The sequence below is a fragment of the Pseudophryne corroboree genome, chromosome 9 (assembly GCF_028390025.1).
Source record: "Pseudophryne corroboree isolate aPseCor3 chromosome 9, aPseCor3.hap2, whole genome shotgun sequence".
Lineage (NCBI taxonomy): Eukaryota > Metazoa > Chordata > Amphibia > Anura > Myobatrachidae > Pseudophryne > Pseudophryne corroboree.
The window spans coordinates 31,087,135-31,101,773 of record NC_086452.1 but is presented as its reverse complement, the minus strand read 5'-3'; the positions used below and the strand labels follow the sequence as shown (position 1 = coordinate 31,101,773).

The following is a 14,639-nucleotide window of genomic DNA, read 5'->3' as shown; positions in this document are numbered from 1 at the left end:
AAGAGGGCAACAAGTAACGTTGCCGTTAGCAACCAATCAGCTTGTATTAAGCATTTATCGAGTACATTCTATAATAGGTAGAAGCAGATTGGTGCTATGTGAAATTCACCACTCGTTCACACCTCCACTCATTAGAGAGCTTGATACATCTCTCCCAGAGTTACTGATTTGTGAATTGCAAATTGAAATGAATCTGCCGTGATACAATCGTTACAGCCCAGATTCTACGTTACAAGATGCAGCATGGAACACAGAAGCATATGGAGGAAAGAGCAGAGAATTCTGACGACACAGCTTTCATTAATCTTGGAAACATCAAAAAGGGCCCAAGGCTTTCAAAATAGGATTTTTATGTTGATGCATTGTGAGAAAAATAATGTCTTTCAAAAAATGTAACTTGAAATCGGAGATATTTGGCGGGTATGGCCGCGAGACATACATGGCGGTGGCACAGACAACTGAACTGAATTTAATTGAAAGAATAAAGGACTCTTCATATAAATTTCACATCCTATTTCTCACTTTCCCAAAACTTTTTTCCTTGTTCCATAAACTTTCTAAAATGGTCGTAGCGAGCGGGAAAACAGCGGCAGCCTCCCGACGTTTGGTTTGGAATCACCTCACCTCTTTTTATTTCCAGACAGACATATAGCATAGCGCCCCTGTCACCTTGCTCACACCGTGGCTGTAGTACATGGGGGAGAAGAGGTATCAGTGCACAGTGTGCGCTGATATAACTTCTCCCCCATAATGGAGGATAATACATTTACTCCACAGTCTGTCAGCTGCAGCCTCACTCCGTCTCTCCGCTCCTCTCACTTCACTTACTGCCAGCACGCAGCCGCTGTGCTGGGGCCCGGGGGGGCGGGACAGGGCTGGCCGGCAGTGCAGACAGTGGGGCTCTGGGAGTGTGGGGTTAGGTCCTGTCACCCGGTGGTCGTGCAGTGCTCCCCTGCAGAAGCACAGTAACAGAGCCCAGTGCCATTATTAATGATAATACCATACCTCCCAACTGTCCCGATTTTCGCGGGACAGTCCCGTTTTTCAGGCACTGTCCTGCTGTCCCACAAGCGGGCCGCAGTGTCCCACGGTGTGGGGGGGCACGATCAGCGCTCTGCAATGATGAAAATGGGAGGCTTGGCTAGCGATCGTGGCATTCCCACCAAGCCATGCCCCTGTAGCAGAGGCCACGCCCATTTCCCAGGATGCACGCAAGTTTAGATTATGGGTACTGGTCTGAGCCCCATTACTGAGCCTCTGTAAAACATTTGCACCTATAAGCAGAAACCAGCCTTTGTAATGGACGGGCCAGATTTTGTGGGGCCGGACCACAGGCCCCTTGGGACCGGCCAGGCCCTATGCAGCCGTCTAGGTTGCCTTGTGGTAAATCTGGCCCTGTTAAAGCATGTACAGACGCTTATAGCGGGTGTCTCAGTCACAACACGTCAGTATACAGGAATGTTTATCAGGGAAGGCCTTTGTATCTGCATTTGTATAAAGTCAGACTGAATCAGGACCTGAAATCAGAGAGATGCCCTATAGCCGGTATTTGAGCCCTTCTATGCACCACAGGTTTTAGAACATGGATTTCTGGTCTGTGATCACTGGTGCAGCGTCTTTCTCGGTGTCACAGTTAAACTAATGGTCCTCGCCTTGTCAGGTCACTGGTTCTAATCTCAAGTTAAAATTAAGTTCTAGCGTGTCAGGCACATTCACTTTAGCCGTAAATTGTATTTATACTTTGTGTATTAAAGGGAAATTTGCAGCGTTAAAACCTGACATTGTACCTTTTAGTGCTGAAGCACAGGTGCTGGTGATACCCTGCGGTGACGGATTTAATGGAAGACTAATTGAAATGGCAATTGCATCTCGTACAATGTTTCTGCCATTATATCACGCTCCGGGAGACGGTGGAACTGCTCCAAAACCCGCATTAAATGTGTCACATAGAGTAAATATCACTTCAAGGCAGCGTATGGAGGTGTTTTGCTTAAATAGCGATATGACACGCACGTCATAATGCCATCCATCCCTTTCTCTCTTTTCTTTCCTGCAATGTTCTGCCTTTTGTTCTGGGTCACAGGAAACACCAGGTTCGTGCCAACGGCAATTTCGTTCACAGGGAAAGTGTCCGTCCCTAATTAGAAGCTCCGTGCATTTTCCAGGTTGTCCTAGTAATAAACCATTTAAAGGTCTTTCAAATTTCTCTGGTGTGCTCGTCTGGTCTATCAGTCCCCGAATTCTAAGCACCACTCGCAGCTCACCCTGAATACCAAGCACCCACTCGCAGGTCACCCTGAATACCAAGCACCCACTCGCAGGTCACCCTGAATACCAAGCGCCCACTCGCAGCTCACTGGAGCCCATATTTATCAAGCCTTGGAGAGTGATAAATTGCACGGTGATTAAAGTACCAACCTATCAGCTCCCAACTGTCATTTTTCAAACCCAACTTGTAACATGGCAGTTAGGAGCTGATTGGCTGGTACTTTATCACCGTGATATTTATCACTCTCCAAGGCTTGATAAATCTGGGTCTGTGTTTCTGGAGTTTAAAATAAGCAGTTAAGTAAAAAATACTCCTATTACCAAGATGTTTGGGGAGTAATTCTAAAGCCAGCTACTGTGGCTTCTCTTTCTTTTAAGTGGGCAGACGGGCATCTGGGCCAGGTAACAAAGGGGGTAATTCAGACTGCATCGCTGATGTGCGTTTTCGCACAGCGGGCGTTCAGGTCTGAACTGCGCAGGCACCGCAGTGCGCATGTGCATGCCAGACATACGATCGGCATCTCAGCCCAGCGATCGCCTCTGCCTGATTGACAGGCAGAGGCGTTCCCTGGGTGGTAGGGGCTAGGCCGGCGGCGTTCGGCCGCCGTTTTGAGGGCGCGGTCCTGGCAAGGCAGGCGGGCCGCGGTGGCTGCGTGACATCACGCGCAGCTGCTGCGACCCGGGACGTGGCGAAAAGTTGCCTACCAGCGCAGAAATGCTGCGCAGGCAGGGACTTACTCACTGGGTGCAATAGCATCGCACCCGTGCGGCGGGGGGAGGGCCAGACATGCGGGGTGGACTAGCCCGCATGTCAGAGTAAATGACCATAGATGTGCTAAATTTAGCACATCTACGATCAACTCTGAATTACCTCCAAAGTCTTCATGTGAAGGTTGCACAGCTCTAATTGCACTTAGTGTAACTCCAAGAATACAGAGCAGTAATCCTGGAAGTGATGTATAAACACCATAAGGCACACCTGGCACAGCATGAAAGGAAGTTCCTAAGCGTTTCTGAATTTTCTGCACTGTGCAGTGGACTCCTGAACTGGGCAATAGGTAAATCAGGCTAATGGGGGAGATACTGTGGCTGTGCTGGTAACATGGGCTCTCTCCTCCGGGAAACTTGAAGTCCAGTTGTGCTTATCTGGAGTGCTGCTTGTAGGAAGTCGTCTCCTGTACAGGATCCAGGGGCCATGGATGTTGGATGCAGTCTGAGTCCATAGATTGTGAAAATATCGGAGCATGGTTGTAGTACGTGGATCCGGGACAGAAGTTATTGGTTGCGGAGTAAACAAGTAACTGGTTATGGGTTAGTGATGAGAGGAGGGTGCGTTCTGCAAACATGGTATAAATATGCAGTGGTGAGTATTGCTATTAGTAGATGAGACAGTGGGATGTGCAGTGGTGAGTATTGCTATTAGTAGATGAGACAGTGGGATGTGCAGTGGTGAGTATTGCTGTTAGTAGATGGGACAGCGGGATGTGCAGTGGTGAGTATTGGTAGATGGGACAGCGGGATGTGCATTGGTGAGTATTGCTATTGTGTCTTCACCATTGGGAGGAGTGACGAGGCCAGGATTTCTATCGGATGATGAAGATTTTCTGGCCTTTAGTTGTATCTGCGGCGGCTGGCTTGCACGACCCCATGGGTCACTCAGCTGGCCAATGATGTCGCAGATGGTCAGATGCTGTGTCCTGGGACATAGGGGGTAATTCAGATCTGATTGCAGCAGCAAATTTGTTAGCAGTTGGGCAAAACCATGGAGGTCATTCAGACCCGATCACTGCTGTGCGTTTTTTCGCACAGCAGCGATCGGGTCTGAACTGTGCATGCGTATCCACCGCAAAGCGCAGGCGTGAGGTTGCCCCAGCAACGGGGAACGCCGGAGAGCGACGGACTTACCAAAGAAAGCGATCGCACCGGCGATTGCAAGAAGATTGACAGGAAGAGGCTGTTTGTGGGTGTCAACTGACCATTTCCAGGGAGTGTCCAAAGATACGCAGGCGTGTCCAGCCGTTTGGAGGGAGGGTTCCTGACGTCAGCTCCAGGCCAGATCATCGCAGCGGCTGAGTGAGTCCTGAGCTGTGCATTCGCACCCCTGCACAGCGATTACCCCCTCCCCCTGTAGGCGGCGACTACCTAGTCGCAGCAGTGCAAAAAATGCCTGCTTGCGACCATGTCTGAATTAGGCCCCATGTGCACTGCAGGTGGGGCAGATGTAACATGTGCAGAGAGTTAGATTTGGGTGGGCTATTTTGTTTCTGTGCAGGGTAAATACTGGCTGCTTTATTTTTACACTGCAATTTAGATTTCAGTTTGAACACACCCCACCCAAATCTAACTCTCTCTGCACATGTTACATCTGCCCCACCTGCAGTGCACATGGTTTTGCCCAACTGCTAACAAATTTGCTGCTGCGATCAACTCTGAATAATGGGGGTCATTCCGAGTTGTTCGCTCGCAAGCCGTTTTTAGCAGCTTTGCACACGCTAAGCCTACGCCTACTGGGAGTGAATCTTAGCTTCTTAAAATTGCGAACGAAAGATTAGCAATATTGCGAAAAGACATCTCTGTGCAGTTTCTGAGTAGCTCCAGACTTACTCGGCATCTGCGATCAGTTCAGAGCTTGTCGTTCCTGGTTTGACGTCACAAACACACCCAGCGTTCGCCCAGCCACTCCTCCGTTTCTCCAGCCACTCCCGCGTTTTTCCAAGAAACGGTAGCGTTTTTTCCCACACACCCATAAAACGGCCTGTTTCCGCCCAGAAACACCCACTTCCTGTCAATCACATTACGATCACCAGAACGAAGAAAAAGCCGTGAGTAAAATACCTAACTTCATAGCAAATTTACTTGGCGCAGTCGCAGTGCGAACATTGCGCATGCGCACTAAGCGGAAAATCGCTGCGATGCGAAGAAATTTACAGAGCGAACAACTCGGAATGACCCCCCATGCTGTTTGTTCCAGGGAGAATCAATTGTTACTTCAAAGACTGTGCTAAATTAATGACAGAAGTGCATTGGCATCTTTGGGTAGCGGCAGCTTCTTCACCTGATCTCTCTCCAAGGCTTGATACATTTCCCCCACAATCTTTCATTATTATTATCTCCTATATAATAGCCCAGATCTGTGACTTTGTGATTCATTTGCTAACGCTGGGCGGAGTCACAACACTGGGCGGAGTTAGTCAAATGAGTCACAGATCTGGCCAAATCTACAGGAGACTAGGAGCAGAAGCAGATGGTATGGGCATGGCACAGGCAGGGGTGCATACCTCCCAGCTTTCTGCAGGAGCTTTCTTCAGACAGAAGGAGGGACACACACTCGGCGAAAAGGGGGCGTGGCTTCACGGGAGGGCCCCGTTTTCGTCAGTGAGGGGGCATGCCCAGTGCTCTGTGAGCTGCTGGCATGCCCCCAGGGGCTGATTATGAGTCCGGGGGGCCCAGGGCACTTGTGACAGGGGAGCCCTATCTCATTGCTGTGCCTGCTGTGGGTTGGGGGCGTGGCCTAATCGCGGGACGCGAGGCCACGCCCCCTTACGCAAATTCCGGTTGTTGTTTTTTTAAATGGAATTTTGGCCCCTCAGCTAGGGGTAAATCCAGAGGAGGTGGTCGCTCCCACCTACACACCCGCACAGGCAGAAGAAAGCAGGGAGACTGCTGCCTCCCTGCAACACCACAGACCTGCCAACACGCAGCAGCGTGTGCTGACAGTAGCACAATGCTGCCGTTGTTGCTGGCAGGACGGGGGGGGGGGCTTCTGAGCTGGGACAGAGCTACTCGAGCCTAAATCTGTGGGGCCAGCGGTACGTACCCCCTGCCCCCCCCCCCCTTAATCCGGCTCTGCTGCTGGAACCCCCCCTTAATCCATACCCCCTGATGCCCCCTCTCCCTCTGTCTCCACTATTCACCGCTGCTCTGCTAAGCAGAACAGCGAGTACAGGAGCTTTCCAACTGACCCCCCCCCCCGTTACTGCGGGACACTGCGACCCGCGGGTGGGACAGCGGGACAGACCCCAAAAAATGGGACTGTTCTGCGAAAATCGGGACATTTGGGAGGTATGGGGGTGTGTGAGGGGGTATGCCGTACAGACAGACGGGCACCGGCTCACTGTGTGCTTGACCCCCCCCCCCCTCTCTGGCGCGGAGGAGCGTCACTTTCTTGCACACTCCACGCTTCTTAGCTGCAGTTTTGTGGGGCACCTGCCTCTGTGCGGGTTCCGTACTGCCTCTGTTATCTCCAGCCCCGGCAACCCCACCGCTAGCTGCAGCGCTGCCACCCACAGTGAGGTGCGCCCAGCTCCTTCACACACTTTAGCCGGCGGGTAACGCTGCAGAAGTCCGAGCTGCTTGCAGGCTCCGACCCCCTCCTCCCTCCAGCCGCAGCATCTCCTGGGGGCTAACCAGTCACTCCCAGTCTCCCCTTACCACAGTGCCCGGCAGCTGCGCGAGGTCTGCGGTGTGTGACTGAGGAGGGGGGGAGGGATGCGGACGGGCAGAGGAAGCAGGACTCCAGCCTAAGAGAGTCAGCCATGCCAAGTCTCCACCAGCAGCAGATCCCAACAGGTTGGAGTGGAACAGCAGCAGCCAGCAGCAGTGACTCCGGTAAGACACATCTGTCTGTCACCACTGTTTTGTCCCTAATACCAATCTCTCCCGTGCCCTGTGTTCTGTCATGTCCCTGTCACCCCTGGCCTTGCCCTGCCACCCTTATCCTGGCCCTTTCACCCTTATCCTGCACCCTTATGCTGGCCCTGTCACCCTTATGCTGGCCCTGTTACCCCTGTGCTTGCCCTGTCAACCCTATACTGGCCCTGTCACCCCTGTCCTGTTCCTGCCACCCCTACCCTGGCCTGTCACCACTATCCTGTCCCTGTCATTTCTGTCCTGGCCCCGTCGCCCCTGTCCTGGCCCCGTCGCCCCTGTCCTGGCCCCGTCGCCCCTGTCCTGGCCCCGTCAACCCTGTTCTGACCCTGCTACTGCATACCCTCCAACTACCTTTTTGGCAGGTACAGTACCCGCAGCGCCTCCAGACCTCTCCCCAATGCACCACACCTCCGCACCTTCCCCTCCACCCCTCCCCCACACCCTGTGCCTCCAGACCCCCTACACCACCCGCGGCTCCCACTCCTCCGCCCCTTCACCACCCACAGCACCTCCAGGCCCCCTCCACCATCCACCCCCTTTATATGTCTCCCCCCCACACCTGCCCCCCTCCACCCGCAGCATCTGCAGACACCCTCCTCCATCCGTGGTCCCCCCCTCACCAACCCCTCCCCCACCAATGGCACCACCGCACCTGCCCCTCCACCACCAGCAGCCCCTCCGGACCTCCTTCCCTATGCACCGTACCTGCCCCTCCCCTACCCATGGCGCCTGCGGACCCCTACCCCACCCCCGGCACTCCCGCCCCTTCCCATCCCACAGCACCTCCGGAACCCTTCACCCATCCACAACATCCCCACACCTGCCCCTCTCCCACCCATGGCACCCCTGCCCCTCCCCCACCTGCAGTGCCTCCGGACCCCTCCCCAATCTGCATCCCCCACTCCTCTGCCCCTCCCCCACCCGCAGCACCTCCCGACTCTTCCCCATCCGGGCCCCACCCCCACTTCTGCCCCCCCTCCACCTGCAGCATCTACAGACACCATCCGCAGTCCCCCCCGCACCCGCTACATTCTGTACATCGTGCCCTGCAGGTGCTGTTCACGCCGTCGCAAGGGGCTGCGCCTCCTTCACCATCGCATGCCCTTTCATTGTGCAATATTTAACCACTAACAAAGGAATGCAGGTAATACTTTATATAATACAAATATTGAACCCCAGAAAGGCATGCAAGGGTTAAGGGGGCGTAGCCCCTTGCGACGGTGTGAAGAGCGCCCGTAGGGCGCGATGAAGCACCTAGTTATTATTATTATTATGAATGATAATAATTAATAACATTTAGCTTTATTGACCATGTGATGTCCCTTTAAATCTCTACGCTGTGACTACTAAAACATCCAGGCAGTCTGACATTTTCCAACAACTTGGTAGCCCGCTTTGTGTTACGAGAAAGGATAAGTAATGGTTCCCGGCTACACAAGCGCACAGGACGCGCATCAGAGGCTCCTCTCCTCTCCCCGCTGAAGCATGTTTGCAGTTTCGTGATCTGTAGTGCAGCTGCTTTGTGATGTTGGCAAGCATTTTCAAAGCAGCTTTGCCAGCCCCAAGTCTCTGAGCTCAAAGAGGTATGTAAATGATTTTATTGGCACTGCTGACATGCTCATTCATCTTGTCCTTTTGGGACACTTCATTACCCCAAACACGTCTTAATAAAAAACATTTAAAAAAAAAATGCTTGTATCTTGTTGTACTGATGTTCAACAAATACTGATAAGACTCTGGCTGGGCAGCTTGTTAGGAAACCACAAGTCCCAGCATGTTTTATCAACCCCCTTAGAACTGCGGCGAAACAGCTGGTTAGGGGGTATCTTATTAATGGTTTATGTAATTAATAACAACCCCATTAATTGGGGAATTGTATTGATGCTGTCATTAATAGTCCTGTAAAGTGTTATTGTATAGCAAAGGTGTTGGAATGCGTTCTGGTGTAAAAATAAAGCTTTGAATGCAATGTATGTGCAGTGATGACATTTTGACTTCTTTTAGGGCTAATACCCACTGGCCTTTTAGTGGTGCACATGAATTGAGGTTAATGCACTTTCAAAAGCATGTAAAAATAAACCCCAGTTTGTTCTTTGTGTCAATAGCTATTTCCGCTTCTACATGTCTGCAAACCTTGGGATGATGACGCTGCATCCTAATTCCTAAACACGTCATTGCACTATACTACAAACCCCAGCACATTGTGTACATGCTCACGAGTGGTTACATCAATGTTGTGCTGTATTTGTCCCCTTCATGTCAATGTCAATGGCTCACAAATGCAAATGGCCCATTCATTTCAAACCCCATTAAAATGAATAAGCCGTAGAAGGGAATGGCCCATTTTTCATAACTGGAGCTGCCCAGCACAAGTAAACATGTGTCATCCCCACATAGTGCCTAACCCCTACCTATAACCCTAATCTTACTCCCTCTAGTGCCTAACCCCTACTTCTATCCCTAATGCTCCGTCTAGTGCCTAACCCCTACCTCTAACCCTAATGCTCCGTCTAGTGCCTAACCCCTACCTCTAACCCTAATGCTCCGTCTAGTGCCTAACCTCTACCTCTAACCCTAATGCTCCATCTAGTGCCTAACCCCTACCTCTAACCTTAATGCCGCTCCCTCTAGTGCCTAACTCCTACCTCTAACCCTAATGTTGCTCCCTCTAGTGCCCAACTCTTACCTCTAACCCTAATGCTCCGTCTAGTGCCTAACCCCTACCTCTAACCCTAATGCCGCTCCCTCTAGTGCCTAACTCCTACCTCTAACCCTAATGTTGCTCCCTCTAGTGCCCAACTCTTACCTCTAACCCTAATGCTCCGTCTAGTGCCTAACCCCTACCTCTAACCCTAATGCCGCTCCCTCTAGTGCCTTACCCCTTCCTCTATCCCTAATGCTCTGTCTAGTGCCTAACCCCTACCTATAACCCTAATGTTACTCCCTCTAGTGCCCTTCCCCTACCTCTAACCCTAATGCTCCGTCTAGTGCCTAACCCAGAGGTTCCCAAACTATGTGCCGTGGCTCCCTGGGGTGCCTCAGAACACTTGCAGGGGTGCCCTGGGTTGGTGGTCCAGGACCAATTCAAATTATTCATGGTCAATATAATAGGTAAAACTAGTGCTTGTGGCTGCCAATCATAACATATGTGGACAAACAGAAGCAAATCTTGTCCCTCACCACACAACTGACCCTAAGGATGACATATAAACGCGATCTACTTAATGTAATATTTCTTTCTAAATTTCTCAATAAGAAATTCTTGGTCTAGGGGTGCCGTGAAAAAAATTCTGAAATTCTAGGGCGCCGTGAATCAAAAAAGTTTGGAAACCACTGGCCTAACCCCTACCTCTAACCCTAATGCTCTGTCTAGTGCCTAACCCCTACCTCTAAGCCTAAGGCCGCTCCCTCTAGTGCCTAACTCCTACCTCTAACCCTAATGTTACTCGCTCTAGTGCCCAACCCTTACCTCTAACCCTAATGCTCCATTTAGTGCCTAACCCCTACCACTAACCCTAATGCCGCTCTCTCTAGTGCCTCACCCCTTCCTCTAACCCTAATGATCCGTCTAGTGCCCAACCCTTACCTCTAACCCTAATGCTCCGTCTAGTGCCTAACCCCTTCCTCTAACCCTAATGATCCCTCTAGTGGCTAAACCCTACCTCTAACCCTAATGCCGCTCCATCTAGTGCCTAACCCCTACCTCTAACCCTAATGATCCCTCTTGTGCCTAACCCCTACCTCTAACCCTAATGCCACTCCATCTAGTGCCTAACCCCTAACTTCTTCCCTAATGCTCCCTCTAGTGTCTAACCCCTACCTCTACACCTGATGCTACTCCCTCTAGGGCCCAACCCCTACCTCTAACCTTAATTATCCCTCTAGTGCCTAACCCAATTATAAAGCGCAACGGAATTTGCTGCGCTATATAAGAAACTGTTAATTAATAAATAAATAAATAAAATAAATAACCCCTACCTCTAACCCTAATGTCACTCCATCTAGTGCCTAACCCCTACCTCTACCCCTAATGCTCCGTCTAGTGCCTAACCCCTACCTCTAACCCCAATGCCACTCCCTCTAGTGCCTAACCCCTACCTCTAACCTTAATTATCCCTCTAGTGTCTAACACCTACCTCTAACCCTAATGCTCCCTCTAGTGTCTAACCCCTACCTCTAACCCTAATGCCAGTCCATCTAGTGCCTAACCCCTACCTCTAACCCTAATGATCCCTATAGTGCCTAATCCCTACCTCTACCCCTAATGCTACTCCCTCTAGGGCCCAACCCCTACCTCTAACCTTAATTATCCCTCTAATCCCTACCTCTAACCCTAATGCCACTCTCTCTTTCTAGTGCCTAACCCGTACCTCTAACCCTACTGCTCCCTCTAGTGCCTAACTCCTACCTCTAACCCTAATGCTCCCTCTAGTTCCTAACCCCTACCTCTAACCCTAATGCTCCCTCTAGTTCCTAACTCCTACCTCTATCCCTAATGCTCCCTCTAGTTCCTATCCCTTACCTCTAACCCTAATGCTCCCTCTTGTTCCTAACCCCTACCTCTAACCCTAATGCTTACTCTAGTGCCTAACCACTACCTCTAACCCTAATTTCGCTCCCTCTAGTGCCTAACCCCTACCTCTAACCAAATGTTCCCTCTAGTGCCTAACCCCTACTGCTAACCTTAATTTCACTCCCTCTAGTGCCTAACCCCTACCTCTAACCCAAATGCAGCTTCTTTTAATGCCCAACCCCTACCTCTAACCCTAATGCCGCTCCCTCTAGTACCTTGGAATTTATAAGACAAACATAAGAGACCCTAGGTTAGGTCATGGTCTGGAATAGTTCTACAAACCAAACCGCAGAGCACTTGAAGATCTGCTCACTAGGGGTATCTTTCTACAGTTTGTATTCACATAGTAACTTACATGACATCTCTTTTCTAAGCTTTTGACGCTTTACGTTATGATAATATTTACATAGCCGAAGAAAATAACTTAGGAAATGATGTAGTGATGTGGTATAGACCAGACTATTTATAAAGATTGTGGGCCAGATGCATCATTGCTTGGAAAGTGATAGAATGGACAGTGAAAAAGTATCAGCCAATCAGCTCCTAACTGTCATTTTTCAAACACAGCCTTTGACATGGCAGTTAGGCCCTGATTGTCTGGCACTTTTTCTTTCTCCATTTTATCACTCTCCAAGCGATGATGCATCTAGCCCAGAATCAGACTCAACAATTTAAATATGTATCTGTGGTATGTTCCCTAAGTATTGGGGTTATTTTTATTCATTTATTTTTTCAGGACCGTCTCTTAGTTTTTGCATCCTAACTCTGTAACTTGACAACTCTGATTTTTTTTTTTTAAGAGTATAATATTTTGTTTTAACATAATTGAGGCCCAGATATTGGGAGCTTCTTTCATGCAGATTCTCCACATACAGGTGTCTATAGTGACACCTGTTTGAGCAGCACTGTATATTAAAGCAGCAATCCCACAAAATAGTAGCAAGTTACATATCTACGAAGCATCACGTCATATCTCATAGCTGTCTATTAACAAATAAAGATTTCCTTTTCCAAAGCTTTCTAGAGGGTGCACAGATACACAAGTTGGCAGCTCTCAGCCTGTCATGCAAAGACAGAAGGAAGGCATGGGGGAGAAGTAGTGGGAGGATGTTACAGTGCACAGAGGAAACAAAGTTCAGAAGGGTGTTCCAAAGTCTCGCTGCTCACTACATCATTTGCCATGTGCTGTTGTTGACACGGTTGCCAGGGCACTGAGCAGAATAGTGAAACATTAACAGCAGCCTGAAGAAACAAACCAATGGCCAGTATTTTCCTTATAGCCTGCACCAATGATCTATGTTGTAGTTTACATAGTTTCTGAGGTTGAAAAAAGACAATTTGTCCATCAAGTTCAACGTGTTAGTGATCTCCTACACTTAAGACTCTTAAGACTTATTTTAAATGTGGTGAATGTTTAGCTGTAAACTAAAATACTAATTTTTTTTATTACTATAGTACATGATTTACCCACCATAACCCTGTATATCCTTATCCATTAGGAATTTATCAAGCCCATTCTTAAAAGCAATGACAAGACCGCCATTACTACTCTCTCTGGCAGGGAATTCCAAATACGTATTGTCCTTACTGTGAAGAAACCATTCCCTTTCTGTGTGTGTGAAATCTCCTCTCCTCCAACCTAAGCGGGAGTTCACGTGTCCTTTTTGATGATCTTACCAAAAACAAATCCCCCGCTAGCTCTGTGTATTGACCCCTTATAAATTTGTAAATGTTAATCATGTCCCCTCTTAATCTCCTTTTTTCCCAGTGTAAACATGCCTAGCCTAGCAAACCTTTCCTCGTATTATAGCGTCTCCATCCCCTCTATCAATTTGGTCGCCCATCTCTGAACCTTTTCTAGTTCCAGTTGTAGTATTGTGCCCATAATTGTGCACAGTATTCAAGGACTGCTGTTCTTAATGGAATCATGTTACAAACAAACAACAATTACGTATATAGGATAAAGGAGGCTCGGTCATATCTAGCTCTTGACTATAACAGTGGTGTGGGCCAGTCACTATGACATAAAGAAGGAAGATAATCCTTCAGATAGTCACAGCTATGTCATGAAGCCCGGGCTCTTGGTTTGGATGGCTCAGGAACCCGCCTCCTGTTTTTGCTATTTAATTATTAGGAAATTTGCAGATGAAACAAATAATCAAGTTATGAAAAAAACACCTTTGGATAACTGTGAAATGAAGAGCCTCAAGTAATTTATTTTCTTGTTTGTAGGTAATTGATATGTGGCCCAGTAACATGAGGTCACACAGTCTGTTCCTGGTATATTAGGTACCCAATTAATAAGCTCTGTTTCACTTTTATCTCATACATTTATCAATGTTTTTTTCTGTGCAAGAGAGAAAATTATATAAAACATTGAATTGGACATAGACTACAGGAGCTGTCCCAACTCCAGTACAAAGGGGGTCATTCCGAGTTGATCGCTCGCTAGTTGTTTTTAGCAGCCGTGCAAACGCTATGCCGCCTCCCACTGGGAGTGTATTTTAGCTTAGCAGAAGTGCGAACGAAAGGATCGCAGAGCGGCTACAAAATAATTTTGTGCAGTTTCAGAGTAGCTTCAGACCTACTCAGCGCTTGCGATCACTTCAGACTGTTCAGTTCCGGATTTGACGTCACAAACACGCCCTGCATTCTCCCAGCCACGTCTGCATTTTTCCTGGCACACCTGTGTTTTTCCGAATACTCCCTGAAAACGGTCAGTTGCCACCCAGAAACGCCCACTTCCTGTCAATCACTCTGCGGTCACCAGTGCGACTGAAAAGCTTCGCTAGACCCTGTGTGAAACTACATCGGCCGTTCTTATATTACTTCGCGCGTGCGCATTGCGCTGCATTCGCATGCACAGAAGTGCCGTTTTTATTGCATCATCGCTGCGCAGCGAACATTTTCAGCTAGTGATCAACTCGGAATGACCCCCAAAGTTCCCAATGTTAAGTGAACTCAGTGCTCTGGGAGACACGGCGATTCTATGGGGAGGTGATTCATGCATGACTCCGCCCACTAACTCTGCATAACTCCACCCACTAACTGCTTTATTATATTAAGCTGGTTACCCTGTATCAGACCCCACCCCCCACCCTAATATAACTCATCCAGGGGAGGAGTCTCGTGGATTTGCATGGAGCTT

The 14,639-nt window shown here is 49.2% G+C and overlaps 1 protein-coding gene across 6 annotated transcripts in view; it reads left to right on the top strand.

Moving 5' to 3' along the window:
* The window catches only part of LRRC7 (leucine rich repeat containing 7), a 630,524-nt gene that overhangs the window by 189,247 nt on the left and 426,638 nt on the right, over positions 1-14,639 (top strand). The gene's annotated exons all lie outside the window — the stretch shown is intronic.